The sequence below is a fragment of the Saccopteryx leptura genome, chromosome 3 (assembly GCF_036850995.1).
Source record: "Saccopteryx leptura isolate mSacLep1 chromosome 3, mSacLep1_pri_phased_curated, whole genome shotgun sequence".
Classification (NCBI taxonomy): Eukaryota; Metazoa; Chordata; class Mammalia; order Chiroptera; family Emballonuridae; genus Saccopteryx; species Saccopteryx leptura.
Window position 1 is genome coordinate 227,304,759 of NC_089505.1, and position 22,209 is coordinate 227,326,967.

Here is a 22,209-nt window from a genome sequence, read left to right on the forward strand (position 1 = left end):
CAAAAAAGCGGGAAATGCAAGTAAAAAATCTACAACCTCTGTATAAGATGCATCCAGTTTTTAGACCTAAAAATTTTCAAAAAAAGGTGCATCTTATACATGGGGAAATACGGTATATTCTACTTTTCCAGAAGCCTGAGGTCTACATGTCATGTGGAGTCTCCATTTGATTACTAAAACTTTCCTAACTTTCTGTGTAATTTCTGAAACAAAAGTAGGCCCATCATTGCTCTGGATGCAGCCAGATCAGCCAAAGCGAGGAATTATTTCCTTCAGTAGGGCTAGCACTGCCTCCGAGGATTTCTCAGTGCTGGTAGGATAGGCTTCCACTCATCCTGAAAAAGTATCAACAAAGACTAACAAATACTGTATGTCTATTCTCAGACCTTCGGCATCTGGGTAAAGCCTATTTGCCAGGCCTTAGTATTGTTTCCCCTCTTTCTCACTGGGTTGTTCATCTGGTATACAACACATCTAGCTATTATTTTCTGTATGGCCTTAGAAACCCCAGGACCTGTGAGCCTGGTTTCATATAGAGATCAATGAATCTGTCGGGAGCCGATCAACAGTTGCTGGTTGACACAGTCACAGTAAAGAAGAAAAGGCTTGCTGGTTGACACAGTCACAGCGATGAAGAAGAGGCGCAATGACACTTTCCCACTAACTTCTTGGATTTATTGAATTTTCTTCCCCCCTTATCTGAGTGTGTGTGCTATCATTTATGGCACAGGGATAATAGCACCGTGCTTTCCCTGTAGATTGCCTTCCCTGCAGATTCACAGTAATTTCTCTGGAAATGAGACAGAAGGTGTAAATTCCACAGAAAAGCCTATAAACCCCCTTTCCTGGGCCGGGTAGACATAGGAGGCTGGCTATGATATCCCCCGAAAGGGACTAAGTCTGTGGGAAAACTCCCTCCTATAAATCATATTAGGGAAAAATAGATTGTGACTTATGAATAGGTAGGAAAGAGTAGCTAAACACAAAAGCACCTTTCAGCTTTTACCTAATCCATCACTTTACCTCCCTAGCCTTTTCATATTTTAGAAGAATAGAAAAACTTTCCATTCCTCTTACATACCTGACCTTCAGGTAGTGGAACGTTCTGAGAAAAATAAGTTAGAACTTAACTAGTATATGAAAATAGTAGACAAACAGAATTTGACTAGACAATAGGCTATTAGTTAAGATAGAGTTATTAATCAATACTGACCTTTTAGAAGCTTGTGCCAATATTGTCGTTGCTGCTCAAGTATTGTATAACTGTACTTAGAATGGCTTACCACTTGATTTATAGCTTATAGAAATGTACTAACCTGTTCCTAGAATATTTACCCATATCGAAGCAAAAACAATTATTAATCAATGTATTCTGCATACCACATGATTATAACTTAGTGTATAAAAATAAAGCTATCCTAGCCATTGGCAGAAGTGCCTGGCAGATGAGCTAAAAGAATTCGGCTCTCTCACTCGTTTCGTGCCAACGTCGTCCATTCCTGTGGGACCCCTGGATTCCCCACAGGGTGGGACCCCGGCATGGATCGCTTCCAAGTGAGTGGCTTCGTGCAGACGCTTCATGACTGGCTCCACTACATGGATATTCAGGATGAAGTATGACTCCTTTCTCATTCTTTCTTCATCTATTATCAGGAGCCTTTTCATCAATCTGTCAGATTGTTTCCTTTAGCTACTTCAGTGTCCTTTCCCACAGCACATTCCAATACTTTTAAGAAAGATTGGCTTTCAGGGGTTCCAGAAATTCCACTTACAATTATGGCCCATTATGAGGGCACATTTAGAGGTCTATTGACCACAGACTATGTCACTCTACTGCCAATAAAAAAACAACAACTCCACAATTTGTCCCTCAATGGCTAGTTTTATCCAAGGTTCCTGGGAGATGACCTTAAGAGACTGTTGTAATGAATGAACCTCTGGGCCCTGTTGTTGTCAGAGCTCTTCCCTTTCCCTAGCATAACTTTTAAAATTTCTGGCGCTGGCTTCCTCTTCCCCCACTTGGCGCACTCATTTTTCAGTGCCACCTCCATTGCAATATGCACACTGATCACAGTGAGAGAGCCAGCCAGGGGCTGTGCACCTCTTTCTTGTGGATGCATCTGTCCTGAGGCCTATTCCAAGAAAATGGTGGCCATTTAGGCCTTCTTCTGTTTTCTGTTATTATAAACTTTAATGGCAATGTCTACTAATTGGGAAGGATTCATATCTATTCCCTCCTCTAACTTCTGAAGTTTCTTTCTGCTATCCATTGCACCCTGGGAGATAAAGGTCACATTTAACAGGCTTGTGGATCTATATCAATATATTTTCTGTAGGCCTGGCAGATTCTTTCAGGAAATTCAGAGGGGTCCTCAGAGGGCTTCTGTTGTACCGCCTGTACCATATTCATTTTTCTGTTCAGGGACTCTTTTCTTCAGACCCTCAAGGATGACCTTTTATAATGCTCTTAGAGAGGGAGCTCATCCTCATTAGGGTCCCAGTCAAGCTCAGATAAAGGTATAGTCCAAGTCAGGTAAGGAACCCCATTTGGCCCAAAATTTAAGATGCATCTTATACATGGGGAAATATTGTATTCTTAAAGAAGAATATAGCCAAACTGTCAAGTAACTCATCTCCGTTGGGACCAAGCCTTACCCATTTCCCTGCTTAGGATAAGAGTGGCTCCTCGAGGTAGGATTCTATTGAGTCCTTATGGAACTGTGTATGGACAGCCATTTGGGGCTACCTCTGGGCAGGATACGTGTGCAGACCAAGAAATAAAGGTAAAGAACTATGTACAGTACTATGTCATACTTACCTGTGATTGATGACCTTGTGTGTCAGAGATCTCTCCCCCACAGGTTCGTTACATTTCTTTGAGGCTAGAGATAAGGTGCCACTCATGACTTGGAAAACAGAATCCCCAGAGAGCCCACTAGAGGAAACCTGGACGGGGCCTTGAGATGTACTTGTCACCACCTGACAGCAGTGGAATTGGGAAGAACAAGACGTTGGATTCATCGCAGCAGAGTGAGAAAACACCAGCAGAACAATGGGCCACCAAACTGCTGGAAGACCTGAAAGTCATTTTTCAAAAACAATGACTTACATTCTTTTCATCACTTTTATTTAACCCCGTGTTGTAGAGAACTTATTGGTTGTCTTCTCTGAGCCCTGTGTCTGCCTTGCTGGTTCACAGGTCAGGCTGGTCATGGTCCCTCCTGGGACTCTCATTTCACTGCTACCAACTGGGCTATTTCCTGCTGAGCTGCTAAAGATGACCCCATTCAAAGAGAAGGGTTCAGTTCATATTTGGATGTCAAACAATATGTTTGACAATCATAGAAAATCTAGAAGCAGGCAAGGCAACCGTACCAAACTCCCTGAAGACAAGAATGATAGTTAAAGTACAAATAATTAGTACCTCATGGCTTGCAACTAATCACAACAAGGGACAGTATGTCAGGTTCCCTTGATAGGCGAAGCACTAACCTTTTAGCTGCTGAATCTGAGAAAGTTCAGGAGAAGGTCTGGAGGTGCAGGGGGTGTGGCCTCCAAGGAGCTCTTGGCAGGTGTTTACCAACTGGTACAGAAACATTTCAATGCTTTAACAACCAATAGTGCCATCCTGGTGTGTTCTAGCTCTGTGCATTGTTTATTGTGCCAGCGACTTCCTTAAAGTGACTGGTGGCAGCAGTCACTGGCAGGATTACTGTATACAGAACTGGAATAGGTTGAATGATTGAAAAGACAGTTCATCTATTAGTTGCTTAAAAAAACATTATTGGTGGGTATCAGAAAATTATTCATTGTCAAGATGAGGAGATGGACAATCAGCCCCCAGCAACATTTCCATGTAACCTGGGAGTTGAGATATACTGGAGGCTATGGGAGGACAGAAACCGGTACCCAGAATAACAGTTGAGTGTGCGCATGCATGTGTGTGTGTGTGTCTAGCTATACACAGTATGTGTGTGGTACGTGTGTGTTTGCACTGTGTGCCATGGATCTCACAAATAGGTGTGGGTGAGTGTACATAATTTATGGAAATGCTGAGACAAGTACTCTTTATGAGACTGAGAAGATGGTGACCAGAAGAAAAAAACAGTGGAAGGGACCTTTAGCCAAGTCCTTAAAGTACATCATACATGATCGTCCCAGGACCAAGTGAGCAGGAGATGGGCTGGGCCACTCAGCAACTGACAGCACCCAGTGATGGTCCCTCCTGATTAGGAGCCATCCTTGCCTCTGCAGGGTGGGAAGGAAAACACTTTCTAAAGAAAATTTGGAATGGAAGAAAGGGCTCTTTGTCTTCCTTTGCAGCTTACGCACACTGTTTTTTGTGTAGGTTTTTGTTTGTTTGTTTGTTCATTTTTTCTTTTGTTTGTTTTTTCAGTATCACTCTGTGTCAAAAGAGCTTTTGCAACTGAACACGTGGGAGAAAACTCATTGCCAGTCAGTTCCAGGCCGCATTAAACAAAGCAAGGCCTTCAGCACAAGGAAGATTTCTACCCTTCCTGGCAGGGACAGCAGCATGGGGATTATAAAGGATTTGGGTCAAGAAAGTATGATAATTAACATCCTATTCTAGGAATCCTGAGGCCCTGGTTAGGTTGTAGGAGCGCCAACAAATGCCTTACTCAAGATCATAGCACTCTTTCTCTCCAGCTGAGTGCCTGCAGGGCCTCAGATAACATTATTGGTCAGTGAAGGTTATTGGAAGGGCAAAGTTTCACATCAAAATTCCTGACTCCAAGTTCAGAGCTCTCTCCACCACCCCAGCAAACAGGATCTGTGGTCTCCTCCTACTCTGTGGTGCCTTCAGAATCTCATGTTTTGTCTGGGGCTAGAGAAGTGCTCTTTCCAACCAATATGTCATAGTCTCTTCAGACCCAAGGTATGAGAGCTTTGGAAGTCCTGCTTCTCAGCAAGGGACCATCATGTAAACTTGACATAAAAGCCAACCATAATGGCATTTAAAAAATTATCTATTTTTTAATATATATTAAAAAATAAATAATTTTTAATTATTTATTAATTAAATAATAATAAATTATTATTTAATTTATTAGGGAGAGAGTTAGGGGGAGGGGGAGGGGCACAGAGAACTAGATAGAGGGAGGCGGAGGACAGTCTGACTTTGGGCGAGGGGTTTGCAACATAATTTAATGACAAAATAACCTAGACATGTTTTCTTTGAATATATGTACCCTGATTTATTAATGTCATCCCATTACCATTAATAAAAATTTATTATAAAAAAAAATTATTGATTTGAGAGAGAGAGAGAGAGAGAGTAGGGAGAGAGAGAAGCATCAACTCATAGTTGTGTCACTTTGACTGCTTCTCATACGTGCCTAGACGGGAGCTCAGACTTTGGGCTTCAGCTGAGCCAGCAATTCCTTTCTCGAGCTGTCAACCTTTGGGCTCAAGCCAGCGACCTTGGGGTCAAATCAGTGACTTCGGGGTTTTGAACTGGCAACCTGAGTGTTCTGGGTCGATGTTCTCTAAGCTGCTACCAGTCAGACCATAATTACAATTTGAGTTTACTGATCAGAATCTCAGATCCACCTGTAGAATGATTTTAAGGACCTAGTTGGATGAGTCTCATACTCCATTTTCAGAAAATTCTTTCATAAATGATTGATGGCACAAAATTAAAATGTTGCCAGTTGGCTGTCAAGCACATGGTACAAACCACCTCTCCAGCTCCAAGGTCACCAATGTCTCCATTAACATTCAGGACATGGATCTCCTAAGTTAGCTCTTGGGACATTTGAAAAAATAGTCTGATTTTAAAATAATTTTTTTATTGAGATATAATTTTATATATAGTGAAATGCTTAGATCTATCCTGCAGAGTTTGATGATTTCAATAAATATATACATGGTATAATAATCACCCAAATCAGAATTTCTAGGTATTTTCATTACCTAGAAATTTCCTTCTCACCCTTTTCCAATTAATCCCACTGTTCTGACTACTATAACATAGACTGCTTTTGACTTTTCTAGTGCGTCTACTATGGACCTAATGTTTGTGTCTCTCCAAAATTCATATTGTCAGGGCCCAGGGCAGGCTGTTCCAAGACACTCCACAGGGGTATATTAATTATTTCAAAATAAAATCACCTGAGAAGCAGCCAGAGCAGGAAGAGCTCTCTGACCCTTCCCTGTCCCCCTAAAAGCAGGAAAGAAATCCTCATGATAGGCACCCTCTCCAGTCCTGAAGGACTGAGAGACAACTTACTCACAAGAGTTATAAAACCCAGAGTCAAAAAGAGCATGTATAAACAGACCCTCTAATGCCTTGACTCATTTACTACCCATTTAGATTCCTCACTGACGAATACCCAAACCTGCTTAGATTCCTAATGAACACTAACTTTCTTTGTCCTGTCAATTTCTCACAAATTGTGTGTTTATCTAAGAAATATAAAAAAGTGCCTAGTTCAATCACTTTTTGAGCCCCATTTCATGATCTGAGCATCATATTGATCCTCCTGTGCAAACATATTATATACATTGTTTTTCCTCCTGTCAATCTAGTCTTTGTTAATTTTGCTATTTAATAACTAGTCCAACCAGACAACTAAAACCAGGTTGAATGGAGAATTCTATTCTGCTTCCCAACAATGTGGGGAAGCCTCAACTCCCAATGGGATAGCATTTGGAGGTGGGGCCTTTGGGGGTGTTTAGGTCACAAGAACGAAGTCATCATGAATGGGATTAGTGCCCTTACAAAAGGGATCCCAGAGAGCTCCCATGCCTCTCCTGCTGAGTGAGGATGTAGTGAAAAGACAGCTATATATAAACCAGCAAGATGACCCTCACCAGACACTGAATCTGCCCTCACCTTGATCTTGGACTTCCAGCCTCCAGAAATAAATTTTTGTTGTTTACAAGTCACCTAGTTCAAACTGACTAAAACAGTGTCATATAAAAGGAATCAAACAGTATATAGTCTTTTGTGTCTGGTTTCTTTCACTTAGCATAATATTTGTAAGATTCATCTATGTTGTCACCTGTATCCACAGTTCCTTCCTTCTCACTGCAGGAGTTTTCCATTGTATATATATTTCACAATTTGTTTACCCATTCAGCTGCTGACAGCCATTTGGGCTTTTGTAGTTTTGGACTGTTATGACCAAAGTTGCTATGAACATTAATGTGCAAATCCTTGTGTGGGATGGGTAGGAGTTCCATTTGTTTAGGGTAAAATACTTAGTCATGGAATGTATGTTTAACTTTATAAAAGGTTTGTGGCTTGTTTTTTATGTAACTTCCTGAAAGGAAGTTTAGAAATCAGCTTGTAAAGACCACACCAAAATAACTTCCACAGAGAGAAGATGGTATCAGAGAAGTGACACCTCTTATAAAAAAAAGCTGCTTGCCCTGTGGTGGCACAGTGGGTAAAATGTTGATTTGGAACACTGAGGTCACCAGTTCAAAATCCTGGGCTTGCCCAGTCAAGGCACATATGGGAGTTGATGCTTCCTGCTCCTCCTCTTCTTCTCTCTCTCTCTGCTATATCTGAAATGAATATATAAAGTCTTTTAAAAAATATTTTTGAGGCCCTGGCCGGTTGGCTCAGTGGTAGAGCGTTGGCCTGGCGTGCATGAGTCCCAGGTTCAATTTCCGGCCAGGGCACACAGGAGAAGCACCCATCTGCTTCTCCACCCTTCCCCCTCTCCTTCCTCTCTGTCTCTCTCTTCCCCTCCCACAGCTGAGGCTCCACTGGAGCAAAGTTGGCCCGGGTGCTGAGGATGGCTCCATGGCCTCTGCCTCAGGCGCTAAAAGGGCTCTGGTCGCAACAGAGCAATGCCCCAGATGGGCAGAGCATCGCCCCCTGGTGGGCATGCTGGGTGGATCCCGGTCGGACGCATGCGGGAGTCTGACTGCCTCCCCGTTTCCAACTTCAGAAAAATACAAAAAAAATTTTTTTTTTTTGAAAAAAGCAGCTTTTCAATTGCTTCTGAATTAACTAATTCCTAAGTAAGTCTCACAATTGGTGCTAACTTTGCACTGTACCCAAGAAAATGATCTGTTTACATTACTAATGGAAACGGACTAAGCAGGGTAGCAATGCTGAAATACGCTGAAGTTTATTTACGCTCATATGTTGCCAAAAGCTTTTGGAATTTTGCCTTAAGCTCAATCATTTACAATTTAGCAGTGTGATTTATTGAGAATATAACCATGGAAAGGTCACCCTTTCTTTGAAAAGCTAATCTGAGTTCTGAATTTTTACTGCTGTAGACTCCTGTCCTACCCCAGGAAAAATAAACCAGCCTTTCTGTGACTAGAGGGTCTTCCCTCGCTGCCAGATGTATTATCAAATCATATTGTCCAGGAAAGCAGCACGAGAAAGCTTTTGTATTTGGGTTATTGAACAGAAGAAAAGGATCTCACCCTGGTTGGAGCCCTGGGAACTGAAGCACAGGGATCTGACCACAGCTGGGCTCACATGGGAAGGGGAGTCCAGAACCCCTTGGAAGCCCTGCTTCTCTTGGCAAGACCTTGGAGGAAATGGTTGCAGGGTTGCTGGTAAGGCCAGGATCCAAGAATTCTGGCTTAGAAAGCTTATACGAGAGTGTGAAGCCAGTATCCATGGCCACCATCACAGCAGCCTGGCCCATGCAGGTTCACATTTGATTCGGACAGTCAGTAATAAAACAACAGAGCCAAGAACTGGTGGGCCATTAGCTTTAACCCTAGCTTGCACCTGCGGGCAAGTAAAAACACACACTGGGCTCCAAAATCCACTCATTCAGTGCTCACAAAGCTACTGACTTATCTGAGTTTCCTAGAATCAAAGGTTTCTACCTCACTAGCTTTATTCACTTCTGTTCCCCATCTCCTTCTCTCTGTAAAAACTCTGCACTAACTGGCTTCTCCTTTAGCATTCTGCCATCTTGGCTGCTTCTCCTCTCTTCCACGTGGTCTTTATCTGCTCTCCTCTCTGCTCTCTCCTCTAGTGCTAATCTTAGGAACCCAGAGAGAGCAAGCTCCTGGTCTGCCCCACTTTATAGTGTAGAAACCAAAACCTTTAATCCAATATGCAAACAAGGAAATCTCTGATACAAAGTCACTTATCTGAGGCATAATGGGATTCCTCATGAGAGTGTACCACCCTACATCAAAAAGGGTGGAAAAGGCTTAGTCCCAAAACCAAGGCCCAGGCTACAAGGATCCTGCCTGCCCACAGCCCGCCACAACACACATTAATATAATCATGCCCATCCCAAGCAAGGAGGGCAACCAATACCATCCCCTGGGCGACAGACTTTCACGTGGGCAGTGCCATCTTTAACGAAGTGAGCATAATATATTTTATCTGCCCAACAGAGAGGCTGTACAAGCATACACTAGTCCCCTACGTGGAAAGTGGGGCCATCAAAAGTGGGAAGCTAGAGCAGGAAACTATAACTGTAAGAACAGCAGCATGGGCAGGCCCGTGGGAAATTCAGGGGACCAAAACCACTGATCCTGCATTTCCTGGCAGTGTTGGTTACCCTCTGTTGTAAGATCAATCATTGTTCAACATTCTAGGCGCTTCCTGTATTAACATTCTACACTCACACCCTTTGCCATGTGACTTTATGGTATTCCTCATTAGCACGAGTGGAATACACTCCTTCCTCTAATGTTGGAGTGGCCATGTGACTTGCCCTGGTCAAAGGGATGTGGGCAGGAGGCACTCAAAAGGCCTCAAGGGCATCATGTGCTCAACTTCCTGTGCTCTTGCAATTTACTGTGAAAAGAACATGAGCCCATTTAAAGCTTTAATCCTAGTCTCACAGACTTGTAGCCTCAAGCAGAGCTTTCTCAGCCAACCTACAGACCTAAAAGCGAGAAAAAGAAACAATCATGGTTGTATGCCATTGAGTTTTGGTATGGTTAATTATACAGAATCATTATGGCACTTGCTGACTGATATTAATACAATTTTTCCCTTTTCATAACAATGCAAATCTCAAGTTTCAAATGGCTATTTGGAAGAAGGATAAATTCTCCAACCTTCCTTGCAGCCAGCTGTGACCATATAACTGAGTTCCGGTCAATCTGAGATGTTAGTGGAAGTGTTATGTGATGGCTTCTGAGATCCTTTTTTTAAAGACCGGTGGCATGCAGGGTTCATCCTTCTCTGCATCTTGCTATCTGGAGCAAGGATATGATGGCTGGAGCTCTGGCTGAGATTTGGGATCCTGAGGAAGAAAGCCAAATCCTAAGAAAGATGGAGCAGTAAGCTTCCTGGAGCTACCTAGTCTATTCTATTAGAGAGAAATAGATTGTGTTCTTTACACCTCTTCATCTTTAAAATTCCTCTGCTGAGCTATCTATCTTCTTTTACTAAACCTGATAAAGACTTGTGATACCACTTTTTTTTCCCATTTCTATTTATTTTAATTTATTGTGTTTACATAGATTCAAGTGTCCCACTGAATATATCTCCCCCCACCCCTGTGTTCCCCTCGACACCCCCTTGCCCCTCCCTCCAACGCCTTTCCCCCTTTTCCTCCAGGATTTGCTGTCCTGCTCTCTATAATGCTGTGTTATGTGTATATAATTTCACTAATCTCTTTCCCTTCTCTGATCGCATCCTCTCATCCCCTTTCCCTCTGACCGCTTTCCTTCTGGTCCCTTTGATCACATCTCTGCCTTTATTTCATTCCTCAGTTCACATTGTTCATTAGATTCCTCAAATGAGTGAGGTCATATGATATTTTTCTTTCTCTGCCTGGCTTATTTCACTTAGCATAATAGTTTCCAGGTCCATCCATGTTCTCACAAAAGGTACGATTTTCTTCTTTTTCAAGGCAACATAGTATTCCATTGTGTATTTGTACCTCTGCTTTTTAATCCACTCATCCACTGATGGATACTTGGGCTGTTTCCAGATCTTGGCTATTGTAAACAATGCTGCAATAAACATGCGCGTGCATTTCTTCTTTTGGATCAGTGATTTGGTATTCCTAGGATATATTTCTAAAAGTGGGATGGCTAGGTCAAAAGGCAGTTCCATTTTTAATTTTTTGAGGAATCTCCATACTGTTTTCCACAGTGGCTGCACCAGTCTGCATTCCCACCAGCAGTGCAGGAGGGTTCCCTTTTCTCCACATCCTCGCCAGCACTTATTCTGTGTTGTTTTGTTAATGAGCGCCATTCTGACTGGTGTGAGATGATATCTCATTGTGGTTTTAATTTGCATTTCTCTAATGATTAGTGATGTTGAACATTTTTTCATCTGTCTATTGGCCATCTGTATGTCCTCTTTGGAGAAATGTCTATTCATTTCTTTTGCCCATTTTTTGATTGGATTGTTTACCTTCCTGGTGTTGAGTTTTAGAACAGAACAGAGAACCCAGAAATAAACCCACACCTTTATGGACAATTGATATTTGACAAAGGAGGTAAGAGCATACAATGGAATAAAGACAGTCTCTTTAACAAATGGCGTTGGAAAAATTGGACAGCTACCTGCAAAAAAATGAAACTAGACCACCAACTTACACCATTCACAAAAATAAACTCAAAATGCATAAAAGACTTAAATGTAAGTCATGAAACCATAATCATCTTAGAAGAAAACATAGGCCATAAGCTCTCTGACATCTCTCGCAGCAATATATTTGCTGATTTATCTCCATAGGCAAGTGAAATAAAGGATAGGATGAACAAATGGGACTACATCAAACTAAAAAGCCTTTGCACAGCTAAAGACAATATGAACAAAATAAAAAAACAAACCATACAATGGGAGAACATATTCGACAATACATCTGATAAGGGGTGATACCACTTTTTAAAAAAGATTCTATTTATTGATTTTACAGAGAGAGGAGGACGGGTAGTGAGATGTATCAACTCATAGTTGTTTCACTTCAGTGGTTCATTGTCTGCTTCTCGTATGTGCCTTGAGTGGGCAAGCCCAGGGTTTCGAACCGATGACCTCAGCACTCTAGATCAATGCTTTATTCACTGTGTCACCACAGGTCAGATGAGATTATGATATCACTTTAGAAACAGACTATTGCGCAGCAATGATCAACTGTAATCAACTTTTTAAATACTAATCAAAATAGGTATAGCACTAAACAATTTAAAAATAAACCTTTTGTGTAGAGAATGAGAAGTGACTGATAAAGAGTACAGGTTCTTTTGGGAACAATAAGAATGTTTAAAAATATATCAATGGCCTATTTATTGAGTACACCATGGTGAAGTAGTGCTCGTATTTCCCCTACATCACAGCACATGACACTGAGGCTCAGAGACCTTCAGTGACCCTCCCTGTTTGCTCACTTCCTAAGTGTCAGGGACAAGGCTAGAACTCAGGTCTCCTGACACCAGCACCCATGCTGCCTGCCAGTGGGTCCACCTCCCAACATAGGGCCACAGGGAAACTGGGCTCAGGGCTTTGGAGATAACACTGAGCTCTGGGCACAGCTGGCTTTCAGCTCTTTAGCACCTTCTCCCTGGTGCCCTCTTCTCTCTAGGCACCCTCCCCCATATGCCAACTACCCTGGTTGTTCAGGCCATTACCCACTCTCTTTTATAAACATTCTTGCCAAGAAGTCAAATAAAAAGATGTTTAACTGATCTAAACCAACATATAACACACTGTAAGTAGTTTTTTTCATGTTTCCAGGTACCCCAACTTTCAAATGCCCCCCTTTAGGAGGGCTGGAGGTGTGAGGCACTTCTTTGGGGCTCCAGTATCTGGGGGGTTTCAACCGACAGCAACACACACTTAGGTGAGGTCTGCTATGAACCAGTGACTCTGTTGAATGCTCGAGCACGTTCTTAAACTCTCCAATAATCCACAGAACACAAGCAGCGAGGAGCACATTTCACAAATAAGGAAACTGAAGCTCAGAGAGGTTAGGTAATCTCTGTAAGTTCTCATAGATAGTAAGCGACCAAGCCGGGGTTCCAACCCAGGTCTCCCAAATCAAAGTCTGACATTGCTTTCCTTATTCTGCACATGCGTTTGTTCCTCAGAATCCCCCACGGGGGGGTCCACCACAGGCCTGCAGCAGGGAAGGAGCTCAACAAGGAACTGAAAAAGAAATAAATAAAAGCTTTTTCCAGTTTGCCCAAGAGACTTCTTCCCTTCAGCAAGATTATGAATCAGCCTTGAACACCAGCACATGTGTGTGACAGCAAGACCCATGCTGGGGCCTGCATTGGCAGAGGTTGGGCATTGAATGGGTAAAAGGGATAGGGGGAAAGAACAGCAGGAGAAAGGTGGCTTCATCTTCTAAGGAGCAACACGAGCTGCGTGAGTATCTGCTGAGGAGATGGAGGCAGGTATCCTGAGAAAGAGTCCCCTGGGAGAGTTTGAAGGCAACTGAATGTCAAGGAAACTCACTAACTATAGAAAAGGGAAGGTTGGAAAAAACCACAGCCTGGCAAGATGTAGACACTCTCTTGCAAAACTAACATTATATATTATCATTTACAATGCCTTTCCCCCTTTCAAAATGGATTGCAGGTAGCTGGCCACTGGGCCCTCTGCCAGCACTGTGCTCACCGTTGACCCCAGTGCCACCAATGCCAGGATCATCAGTTTTTCGGTGTGGCACTTTAGTTGTTCATTGATTGCTTTCTCATATGTGCCTTGACCGTGGGCCCTCAGCAGACCGAGTAACCACTTGCTCGAGCCAGCGCCCTTGGGTCCAAGCTGGTGAGCTTTGCTCAAACCAGATGAGCCCACGCTCAAGCTGGCGACCTTGGGGTCTTGAACCTGGGTCCTCCGCATCCCAGTTCGATGCTCTATCCACTGCGCCACCGCCTGGTCAGGCTAGCTGTCCAATGCCGTAGCTGTCAGCCCCACCAGAAGGAATTCCAATCGTATTGTTCAGTCTGGATTGAAAAGTCTCAGGTAAGGATCTGATGAATGTTACAACGGGTCCTCAGATTACAACAGTCTCGACATATTTTGAGTTTACAATGCTCAGTCCCATAAAAACTTTAAAAAATTAAGACGTGAGTGTTTTAGCTTATGCCATTAGTGTCATACTTACTGACTACGTGGGTGAACTAGTTTGGTTGTTGTGACAGAGGAATACGCAGTGAGGGCATATGAGTGAGGGAGATAGAAATGCCAGATCCCAAGTGATTTACTGCCAAGGGTTTGGCAGAAGGGTTCTCTATGGTAGAGGATGGGTTGGCAAAAGTTCAGGCCGAGGACCCTGGCGATGACAGATTCAGTAAGGTCTACAGAGCAGTTATGGATGCCTTGCAATGCTATAGAAGAAGTTATCAACCTTGCAGACTAGGCTGTAACAATTCTTTAAGAAGGTAGAGAGGCCTGCAATAGATCCTGTACCCTCTACATCAGCTGCTTCTCGAAATGAAACACCTACCATACAGGTAGAATCATCTCCAGCGTCTCCTGAATGTTCCTTAGGCAATCCCGATTCACCTGACCCAGTATCTCCAGCACCTCCTGCAGGTTCTCCTGCCTCTCCAGCTTCCTCCTCCCAGTAGGTCACTCTCTCCCACCCTTCAATCCCCCTTCCAGGGTGCAAGCCAGCCACAAGAATAAAGGTAAGAAGAAAATTTTTTTACACTCTTTTTTTGTCATTTTTTCTGTTACTACAGTACAGTGTACAATACAGTATAGTATTTATGTCCTTTTCCTTTTTCTTTGGCTTAGTTGTGTTTTTATGTTCTAGATTATGATTGTACAACTGCGTTAAGATAGGTAAGTGACTTAGGCTAGGGTGTGCTTCGACTTACACCAAAATTCAGGTTATGTCACTGTCGTAGGAATGAAACTGTGTCATAACCCGAGGACCCTATACTTAGTTCATATGTCTGTTATCCAGCTGCCAGATGTCAAGGGAAGCTTGTTTCCTTCTCAGTGTCCAGAGTGGGATTCTCACACAAGGGCAATTTCTTATGATCAGGATGCAGGCTCAGGTGCTGCACAATTATGACAAAAATATGTTGACCGTAAGATAATGGTACCTACCTCTCAGGGTTGCTGGGAGCACTGAATAAAATCATTCGTTTATTCGACAATCATATAGTGAATATGAGAGACATAAATGAGCTATTTATAATATAATATTTCCAGCATTGTGCTAGGATAAGCACAGGATAAGCATCAATGACAACAACTATCTTAAAAGAAGCTATGAAATGGGAGAGGAGGGTAGAGAATGATGACACTTTGGAAAGTTTGTTCCCTGTTTAGCACTCAGTTGAGCTCTGATTTTTCAACTGCCTGGAAGCTCAGGGGAATAGTTCCAATGATAATAACCATAAACAGCAGAATTACTGAGTACTTTCTGTGTACCAGGTACTGTACCAAATCTACATGTGCTATCTGACTCTTCATCTGCATAACAATTCTATAAAGTAGATTAGTATTAGTACTCTGATTTTACAGATGATGAGAAAAAATTCAACATGGTTAAATAACTTGGTCAAGATTATCCACTTAGTAAATGATGGTACTGGGATTTGACCAATATCTTTCTACTCCAGAGCCCAAACTATTAACTGCTGCTCTGTAATTCTCTCCAGCACCAAATGCTTTGGATGAATATCTGAGGGGCTGCCAGCTTCTGCTGCTGTGGACCAAACGTTTGCAAAGCTCCCACTTTGTTAAAGCTGCCATTTTTCTCACAGTTTTGTTTGCTGTGCTGGTTTGCATTTTATCCAACTGATTTAAAATTTCCCTTCCTTACCCCTGCCAAGGAATAGTGGCAGACATAAATGAGAGATAGGTGAGAAGGTGCTGAGAAGGGATGGGAAGGGAACATGACCGTTTGCCTGGACACGGAGGGTTTGCCATGGCTGACAGCGGGGCAGTGCCTTTGAACCTCAGTTTCCCATGAACTCTGGAGCTAGATCCTCCCTGGCACAGTGGTAAGGAAGACAAGGCTGATCTTATGCTCAGAAATGTTGGGGCTGGAGGGAACCTTAAGAATCATCTAGTTCAGTTGTTTTCAAGCATTTTTGAAGCAGTAGAATCCATGCTTTAAAGGAAATCTTCACTAAATCTCATATTCTAAAAATAGATCAAATAGAAGCCATTCTGGTTAAAGTGATGCTGGGGACCCAGGCAGTTTGAGAAGCCCTGAGCCCAACCTCTGTGATACAGGTGAGGAAACTGAGGCTTAAAACTGAGAGTGGTTTGTCCAAGGTAAGATTTCTTCTTTTTTATTGCCGAGTAATATCCCACTGTATATATGTACCACATATTCTTTATTCATCCATTGGTGAGAACTTAAGTTGTTTTTATATCATGAGTATTATAAATAATTCTGCAATGAACATAGGGGTGCATATATTGTTTTGAATTATGTTTTGGATTTCTTCAGATAAATACCCAGAAGTAAAATATGATGGTTTTATTTTTAACTGTTTAAAGAGACTATACTGTTTTTCATAGTGGCTGCCCTACTTTACATTCCACCAGTAGTGCATGAGGGTTCCCTTTTCTCCACATCCTCACTAACATTTGTTGTTTGTTTATTTATTTATTTTTAAATTTTATTTAGACAATTAATTTTAACGGGGTGACATTGATCAATTAGAGTACCTAGATTCAGAGAAAACATTTCCAGATCATTTTGACATTTGATTATGTTGTATACCCATCACCCAAAGTCAAATTGTCCTCTGTCACCTTTTATTTGGTTTTCTTTATGCTCCTCCCCTCCTCCCACCCTCTCCCTCTCCTCCCTTTCCCTCCTGCTGGTAACCACTGCACTCTTATCTATGTCCATGAGTCTCAATTTTGTATCCCACCTATGTATGGAATCATATAGTTCTTAGTTTTTTCTGATTTACTTATTTCACTCAGTATAATGTTATCAAGGTCCATCCATGTTGTCGTAAATGATCCTATGTCATCATTTTCTATGGCTGAGTAGTATTCCATGGTATATATGTACCATATCTTCTTTATCCAATCCTCTGTTGAAGGGCTTTTTGGTTGTTTCCATGTCTTGGCCACTGTGAACAATGCTGCAATGAACATAGGGCTGCATGTGTCTTTACATACCAATGTTTTTGAGTTTACAGGGAATATATACCCAATAGAGGGATGGCTGGGTCATAAGGTAGTTCTATTCTTAATTTTTTGAGGAACCACCATACTTTCTTCCATAATGGTTATACTAATTTACATTCCCACCAACAGTGAATGAGGGTTCCTTTTTCTCCACAGCCTCTCCAACAATTGTTGTTACCTGTCTTGTTGATAATAGCTAATCTAACAGGTGTGAGGTGGTATCTCATTGTAGTTTTGATTTGCATTTCTCTAATAACTAGTGAACTCTCATATATATACTGGCCATTTGTATTTCTTCCTGGGAGAAGTGTCTATTCATGTCCTCTTCCCATTTTTTTATTGGACTGTTTGCTTTTGTTGTTGAGTTTTGTGAGTTCTTTGTATATTTTGGATATTAGGCCCTTATCTGAGCTGTTGTTTGAAAATATCATCTCCCATTTAGTTGGCTGTCTGTTTTGTGGTCAGTTTCTTTTGCTGTGCAAAAGCTTCTTAGTCTGATGTAGTCCCATTCATTTACCTTTGCTTTCACTTCCCTTGCCTTTGGAGTCAAATTCATAAAATGTTCTTTATGGCCAAGGTCCATGAGTTTAGTACCTATGTTTTCTTCTATGTAATTTATTGTTTTAGATCTTATATTTAGGTCTTTGATCCATTTTGAATTAATTTTGGTACAAGGAGACAAACTCTAGTCGAGTTTCATTCTTTTGCATGTGGCTTTCCAGTTTTCCCAGCACCATTTATTGAAGAGGCTTTCTGTGTGTTTTTGGTTCCTTTATCAAAGATAATTTGACCATATATATGTGGTTTTATTTCTGAGTTCTGTATTCTGTTCCATTGGTCTGAGTGTCTATTTTTCTGCCAATACTCTGCTGTTTTGATTATCATGGCTCTGTAGTATAATCTGAAGTCAGGTATTGTAATGCTCCAGCTTTGTTCTTTTTCGATTGCTTTGGCTATTCAGTGTGTCTTTTATAGTTCCATATAAACCTGATGATTTTTTGTTCCATTTCTTTAAAAAATGACATTGGAATTTTGATGGAAATTGCATTAAATTTGTATTTATATATTGCTTTGGGTAATATGGTCATTTTAACTATATTTATTCTTCCTATCCAAGAACAAGGAATATTTTTCCATTTCATTGTATCTTTTTTGATTTCCCTTAACAATGTTTTGTAGTTTTCATTATATAGGTCCTTTACATTCTTTGTTACATTTATTCCTAGGTATTTTATTTTTTGTTGCAACTGTAAAAGGGATTATTTTTTTGAGTTCATTTTCTGAAGTTTTGTTGTTGGCATATAAGAAAGCAATAGACTTCTGTATATTAATTTTGTATCCTGTGACCTTACTATATTGGGTTATTATTTCTAATAGTCTTTTTGTGGAGTCTTTGGGGTTTTTGATGAACAGGATCATAACATCTGCAAAAAGTGAAACCTTTACTTCTTCTTTTTTAATATAAATGCATTTTATTTCTTTCTCTTGTCTGATCTCTCTGGCTAGAACTTCCTGCACTATAGTGAATAAGAGTGGAGAGAGTGGGCAAATTTGTCTTGTTCCTGATTTTAGAGGAAAAGTTTTCAGTTTTTTGCAATTTAATATGATGTTAGCTGATGGTTTGTCATAAATGGCCTTTATTATGTTGAGATATTTTCCTTTTATACCCATTTTGTTAAGTGTTTTAAACATAAAATGATGTTGTTATTTTATCAAATGCCTTTTCTGCATCTATTGATAGAATCATATGGTTTTTGTTCTTTGTTTTGTTGATATGGTGTATTACGTTAACTATTTTACGTATGTTGAACCATCCTTGTGACTCCAGGATGAATCCCATTTGATCATGATGCATTATTTTTTAATGTGTTATTGTATTCGATTTGCTAGTATTTTGTTTAGGATTTTAGCATCTGTATTCATTAGAGATGTTGGTTTGTAGTTTTCTTTTTTTGTGTTGTCCTTGCCAGGTTTTGGTATGAAGATTATGTTGACTTCATAAAATGTGTTTGGAAGTACTGCTTCTTCAATTTTTTGGAAGACTTTGAGTAGAATAGGATCCAGATCTTTGAATGTTTGATAGAATTCACTAGTATAGCCATCTGGCCCCAGACTTTTATTTTTTGGAAGGTTTTTGAGAGTTGTTTCTATTTCTCCCCTGCTTATGGGTCTGTTTAGGTTATCTACTTCTTCATGACTCAGTCTAGGAAGATTGCATGGTTCTAGGAATTTATCCATTTCTTCCAGATTGTTGAATTTGGTGGCATATAGTTTTTCATAGTATTCTATGACAATTCTTCATATATGTATGGTATCTGTGGTGATTTCTCCTCCTTTATTTTGGATTTTGTTTATATCAGTCCTTTCTCTTTTTTCCTTAGTGAGTCCTGTCAAGGGTTTGTCAATTTTGTTGATCTTTTCAAAGAACCAGCTCTTTGTTGTATTGACTTTTCTATAGTTTTCTGTTCTCTATTACATTTATATATTTCTGCTCTGATTTTTATTATTTCCTTTCTTCTTCTGGCCTTTGTTCTTCTTTTTCTAGTTCCTTAAGATGTGATGTTGTTTACTTGGGCTCTCTCTTGTTTGTTCATATAAGCCTGTAGTGATATGAACTTCCCTCTTATTACTGCTTTGGCTGCATTCCAGGGATTCTGATATGTTGTATTGTTATTTTTGTTTGTCTGTATATATCTTTTGCTCTCTGCTTTTATTTCTTCTTTGACCCAGTCATTTTTTAGAAATATGTTCTTTAATTTCCACATGTTTCTGGGTTTGTTTACTTCTTTTTTTGCAGTTGAATTCCAGTTTAAACTTTGTGGTCAGAGAATATGCTTGGTATAATTTCAATCTTTCTGAATTTTTTGATGTTAGTTTTGTGGCCTAACATATGGTCAATTCTTGAGAATGTTCCATGTATACTGGAGAAAAATGTATACTCTGACATTTTGGGATGAAATGTCCTGTAGATGTCTATCATATCCAATGTTCTAGTGTGTTGTTTAAGGCCACTATTTCTTGATTGATTTTCTGTTTGAATGAACGATCTAGTGCTGTCAGTGGTGTATTGAGGTTTCCAAGTATGGTTGTATTTTTGTTGATTTTTATTTTTAGATCAGTTAGTAGATGCCTTATATACTTTGGTGCTCCTTGGTTTGGTGCATATATATTAAGAAGTGTTATGTCTTCTTGATTCAATGTCCTCTTTATCATTATGAAATGACCATCTTTGTCTCTGATTACCCTTGCTGTCTTGTAGTCAGCATTGTTAGATATGAGTATGGCTACACTTGCTTTTCTTTGGATGTTATTTGCTTGGAAAATTGTTTTTCAACCTTTTACTTCGATTTTGTTTTTATCCTTGTATCTTAGATGTGTTTCTTGAAGGCAGCATACAGTTGGATTTTCTTTTTGATCTATCCTGCTACTCTGTGTCTTTTAACTGGTGAGTTTAATCCATTTATTTTTTTTTTTTTTTGTGGCAGAGACAAAGAGGGACAGATAGGGACAGAGAGACAGGAAGGGAGAGAGATGAGAAACATCAATTCTTTGTTGTGGCTCCTTAGTTGTTCATTGATTGATTTCTCATATGTGCCTTGACCAAGGGCCTATAGCAGACCGAGTGACCCCTTGCTTGAGCCAGCGACCTTGGGCTCAAGCTGGTGAGCTTTGCTCAAACCAGATGAGCCTGCGCTCAAGCTGGCAACCTCGGGATCTCAAACCTGGGTCCTCCACATCTCAGTCTGACACTCTATCCACTGCATCACCGCTTGGTCAGGTTCAATCCATTTACATTTAATGTAATTATTGACACTTGAGGGTTTCCTGTTGCCATTTTATATATTGCTTTCTGATAGCTCTTTATCTTGTTTGGTTCTTCTGTTTTGTTTTTTCTGTCATTTGTTTTCGTTTGATTGCATTCCATACTTCTTTCCTCTGTTTCTTCCTTTTTTTAAGCCATGTGTTTCTGTAGTGGTTTTTTCAGAGGTGGTTATTATTAGGTAATAAAAAGGTTATATATCATATTCATTGTAGTACATTATCTCATGAGTGCTTCTGCACTCCATCCTCCTTTGCTACTGTTAATCTTTGTCCTCTCCCCTTTTTTGTTTTTGTTGTCACAGATTAATCTTGTTTTTATTGTGATCTTGTTGGAACTTTTATTTGTGATTTTGTTTTGTTTTGTTCTTTGTATCTGGTTGGATAACTCCCTTTAGTATTTCCTGAAGTGGGGGTTTTCTGGGGATAAATTCCCTCATCTTTTCTATATCTGTGAATGTTTTTATTTCCACTTTGTATTTGAAGGATAGCTTTGATGGATATAGTATTCTTGGCTGGAAGTTTCTCTCTTTCAGTACTTTAAATATTGGGGTCCACTCTCTTCTGGATTGTAGAGTTTCTGCTGAGAAATCTGATGATAGTCTAATGGATCTTTCTTTATATGTTGTGGTCTTCTTTACCCTGGCTGCCTTAAAATTTTTTTCTTTGTCATTGGTTTGTGATAATTTCATTAGATGCACCTTGTAGTAAGTCTGTTTGAGTCAAGGTAACGCAGTGTTTTCTGTTTGATTCTTGGATTTGAGCCTCTAATTCTTTCCACAGGCTTGGGAAGTTCTCATCAATTATTTGTTTGAATATGTTCTCCATTCTATTTTCTCTCTCCTCTCCTTCTGATATAGCCATTATTCTTATGTTGCTCTTTCTGATGGAGTCAGACAGTTCCTGTAGGGCTTTCTCATTTTTTGTAAATTCATGAGTCTCTCTCCTCTTCTCTCTGTAGTTTCTCTAGTTGCCTGTCTTCTATGTCACTAATTCTCTCCTCTGTCTGGCCTATTCTATTAGCTAAATTTGTTACATTAGTTCATTTATTGAGCTTTTCATCTCTGTTCGGTTCCTTTTTATAGTTTCAATTTCCTTGATGAAGCATTGTTTTTGTTCATTAAATTATTTTTTGAGTTTTCTAAATTGCCTTTCCTTGCTTTCTTGTATTTCCCTGAGTATTTTTAGGACTTCAATTTTTAATTCTCTGTCATTTAACTCCAAGGTTTCCAAGCAATTGAAAGTTTTTTCTAGAGATTTTTCATCATCTTTCTGAGCTACATCTCTGTCTTTTGTATGCATGATATTTGATCTTTTTTTCTTAATGGCATTTGAGAGTGGTATTGTTAATAACA